We start from the raw sequence: 5,000 nt of genomic DNA, 5'->3' as shown, positions 1-5,000 counted from the left end.
TTATCGCATTTCCGGTAGCAGTTAAAAAGTCAAGTAAATAGAATGTAATATCAGGAAGGAAATAGCTGTAATTTTCTAACAAAAATGTTGATTTTAGACTTTTTGATTCATTCATAACTTAGATTTTCATCAATTTCCTTCTGTCTACGGGAAAATCTGTATCTTGGCTGATATCAGGAAATATCTTGTATTTCACAACTTCTTAATTTATTCATAATTCATTTTTTTCATATTTTCCATTTAATTTATAACAATATTCTACCTTTTTGCTATTTATGTTGGTTATTTTCTTCACCCGCTTCTATTTCTTTTAATATAGTATTTATGCTAAGACATCTTTTAGTTTTTTCTATTAAACGACTTTCTTTCCTATAAAGGTTCTATACAATTAATCCTCCTTTTAATTCCTTCCAATGAATACTCGTAACTTCAAGCCTAATTTTCCTAAAGGTTTTTATGTTTTATTTTCATTATCAAATCATTTAAATAAACCAAATCCATAATATTTTCTAGATATTCATTTCCATTCAATATGCTTCAAATTTTTCTTCACCTAAAGGAGATAATGACCAGAAATTTTTAGGGATCCTCTCACTGTTTTACACCAGTAAAACATCAATAAAAAATATGCTCACATAATCAAATAGTGATTTTGCATTTCTCTACCCCATATATCCTTAAACTAATATTATTTTGTAAGAAGAGCAATCAAAGCTTTCAGACATCCGCCAATGAATATTGGCAAAATTTTACTCAAGTCGGCGGACGATAAACTTATTTTTTTGTATGCCGACTCTAGATAAATCTACGGTAACATTTATCTAAAGTCTACGGTCAGCGCCCACCCCTTTTCACATGCTTACTGCATATGGTGAAAAATGAATCTTTGATACTGAACTGTGATCTTGATCCGGATCATCTCCAAAATGTAATGGGTCAGTCCATGACTTAATATCTATCTGTAGTGAAAATTTCTTCAGAATCTGTCTAGTAGTTTTGACGCAATCCAGTCTACAGACAGAGACACAGAAAAATAAATCAGTAAACCGACTCGATTTTATGGGAGGTAAATTTTAATTCTAAACTATCTGTATTCTTTCTTCTTATTCTCTCAAAAAACTTCCTTCCAGCCATTATTAATTTTTTATTTTTCTATCTTCCGCTTTTGCATTCACGTCTCCAAGAGCTAAATCGCTTTCTCTTTTCTTCAAGTAGGTTAATAGCAGGTGTCTACTCTATAAGAAACTCCCCACCTAACCTAACTCAGATGCCATGTACAGTAGGCGTCAAATCTGATGCAACAAAGTGCAAAATTACTCTGGACAAATGAATTTTTTCAAATTAGTGTACATCCTCCATCTCTGGATGCAGTGTCCTTGTTAGGAGTCTACTTTATTACTTGAGTTGGTTTATTAATCAAATTCCAATAGTCCAAGTCGTGGTGCAGGAAATGGTTAACGGATATAACTATTTTACAAGGCAAAGATTTTTTTTTTCTACAAAAACGTGTCAATTTAGCCAAAAAAGGTTGGAAGAACGGTTCCATATCTTAGATTTTGAATGAGATTTTTTTTTTTTTTTGGAAATGACAGCAAAGAATCATTCTATCATAACAAGAGTATCGAGAAGGTTTCCAGTTCTCAACCACCAATCTCTCTCTCTTTCTCTCTCTCTCTCTCTCTCTCTCTCTCTCTCTCTCTCTCTCTCTCTCTCTCTCTCTCTCTCTAATGATGATTTACTTCTTGAAAATGAAAAGAAAGATAAGACGATGGACTGACGAGCTAATAAAATTCGAGGGTGTTGGCTGGCATAGAAAGACCTTATACAGACAGGTGTGGAAAGATATTTTTGAGGCATTTGTTCTATAGTGGAATGGCAACGTCTAATGTTGATGAATATATATATATATATATATATATATATATATATATTATTATTAATATTATTATTATTATTATTAAATATTATTGTTGTTTTTGTTGTTGTTATTATTATTATTATTGTTTTTATTATCAATAATAATAATAATAATAATAATAATAATAATAATAATAATAATAATAATAATAATAATAATAATAATTTACATAACGATGAATATAATACAAAATTGCACCGGTGGAATTAATACAATATAATTTATGATCACCTAAAAGTGAAGCATTATAAAAGGATGATCTTTATGGAAATATCCCGTTGAAATGACAATGTTATTACTCTTTTCATTTGATATATTTACGCTCTGGGGTTTAGAGGATATAGACCTGGTTTTCATTAATGCATCAAACATCTCATATTGCAATAAAGTATATCATATATCAAAGATATTATGACAAAATGCAAGTGCAACCTGACCTTTGGAGTATGAGAGATTTGTTTTAAATTTCGAGAAAATGTATCTCAGATTATTTGTCTTTTTTTTTCTTGATAAAATATAAATCTCAAGGATATTTTATTTAAAATATCTTGTATGCTTTTTATTTGTGCATTTTTTTATATAAACTTTTAACCTTCAATTGACATTATTCTATATTACTATGATATGATGCGTTTGTTTATTTCCGAACATAAAAATAGCGAAAATATAAACACCTTGAAAAATAGAAATAAAAATGTTTTGCGTTTTATTTCAGAAATTGTATAGACCAACACTTCTGTCTATTGTAAGACAAATTATAAAAAAGTTTCTTATGTAAAAATAAGTGTTTTATGTTATATACCAATATGCAAATCATTCTTGGTATGAATGGCTGCCAAAATACCTGTAAACACATTCTAGGTGTTTATTAGGTGACAGATATATGATATACACTTAGAAAAGCGAATAATTATTTGTAGTATGAAGAAATAATTCAAGAAAGAAAAATGCAAAATATATGCTATGAAATGTATGAATGCCCTAAGCCATGTATGAAAAATATGTAGAGCTATGTGTTTTATACAGTGAGGTTAATGACCTTTTTAAGAGTACTATGAATGTCATAAATTGTTGTGTACGAACACCGAACCTGTTATAGGTGACGTGTATTAAGTCTGACTGGTGACGAGTTGCAAGCCTAATGGAGAGAGTATATTCCCATCACAGTGGAGATTTCCACAAAATCTATTTTGAATAAATTCAACTAAACTCTATGGGAAAAGCACTCACATTTTCATAAGCTGACTGTAGCTCGCGAAAAAGGCAAATCCGGATCTGTCGAGTATTTTTGACGTAATCCTGTCCACAGACAGAAAGAAACACAGACAAATAAATAAATAAATAAAACAACACTCTGACTTTATAACCTCCTTGGCGGTGGTAATAAGGTAACATTTATTGAAAAGAATATTATCGGATCATTGTCGAGATAAATCGGTGTTCAAGTCATATATCTCGACGATAACCTGAATTAAAATGAATTATTTTCGTAATATCTGTAAAAATTACTCTAAAATAAACGTCCTCCACAATTTAACATAAATAAGACATATATTACTTTGAAGACTTTATTCAGGCATTAAATGTAAATTGTCATAATATTCATCCAGAAAAGCATATGCGAATTGCACAAGCCTTGATAAAACACAACAGATACTTTTCAAGAATTATTCTAAATTTAGCGATAAAATATGAAAACTCCATAATCAAACTAAAATATCTCGACCACAGACACTCAGGGCAATGCCGTTTCTTGCTTACCTTCTATCTTTTAACTATTGTACGTGACCCGTCAAAAATGACGGCTAAGTATTTAGATAGATATGCACACACACGCCCCTCTCGCCAGTGTACTTTCCCTTCCACAACCGGAATATCTGGGTGAATCTGCTTTAAGTTGCTTGCAATTGCATTAAATGCTTTCATGCAAAATCCTAAAAATTCAGTTAAAAAATAAAAGTAATATACTTGAATAGTGCATAATGATGAAGTCAACTTTACTTTTGATAATCCATACCAAAAGCAAGAGCATGTTAGCAAGAAAATTAAATTTATTAATGTTGTTACAGATGGGAAAAACTTACAAGTGTTATAAATATCAAAACTTTTGCAATAAAGTAACATTGAACTTGCTCTGCAACATACGTAATGTTGCAAGAAATATAAGACGCAAAAATGAATGTAGTCATTGATGTCATTATTGTTTTCATTGAAGGAAGAAGCTTATATGATATTGAATTAATAGTAACATTGCTGGCAAGACACCGAAAAAATCTTGGTTGTTTATAACATACGAAATGTTAAAAACAAACCAACACCCATATGAAAGTAGTTATTGTTCGGGAAGAGAACAGCTTACAAGGAACTAGAGTGATAGTAAGCTTAAAGATATAGTATTGTTTTAAGGTTACAAGAGAAAAGTACTGTACTAAACAAAGAGAAAGGTGTTGTACTTGTCAAGAGAATACTTTTCTTTCGATCAGCCGCGCAGTGTAGAACATTAGGTGAGGTAAATCTAATCCAATTTAAGTCCAACTTCTTCACAACCATCCTCAGTGTCACTGTATCGTGTAACATCAGGATATTCATCACTATTATCGAAATAATAATCAAAAGAAAGTTCACTATGCTAATCCAACTTTCTGTGCCCACGTGATACTCCAGCATAAAATTTAGCTTTAAACGGCACAAATACACCGAAGGAGGATTAACAATCTCACTAGAATGCTCAATTGACGTCATATCAACCGAATGAAAGGAAAAAAGATTAAACAAAAACGGTGCAAGACACGAAGTCTGACTTCAAAACAACAGAAAAAGACTGACGACAGCCAGCGATATCACCTACTCCTATTTCCTATTGCTAATAGCAGTGTAATTGGTGTAATAAAATTTAATAAAGAAAAATAATCACAATAAATTATTAGAATACTCGAATTATAAGGATAATAAAGTTTATTATTCGCTACTATTGGCTGCCTTGACTGATTTAGTCTAATGTCCTTTTATATCGGAATCAGTAACTTTTCTGTTTCATGTACAGTATTTGCTTTCAGAGAGAGAGAGAGAGAGAGAGAGAGAG

Source organism: Palaemon carinicauda, chromosome 32 (genome assembly GCF_036898095.1).
Source record: "Palaemon carinicauda isolate YSFRI2023 chromosome 32, ASM3689809v2, whole genome shotgun sequence".
Classification (NCBI taxonomy): domain Eukaryota; kingdom Metazoa; phylum Arthropoda; class Malacostraca; order Decapoda; family Palaemonidae; genus Palaemon; species Palaemon carinicauda.
The sequence above is the reverse complement of the archived record's forward strand: the minus strand, read 5'-3'. Positions refer to the sequence as shown.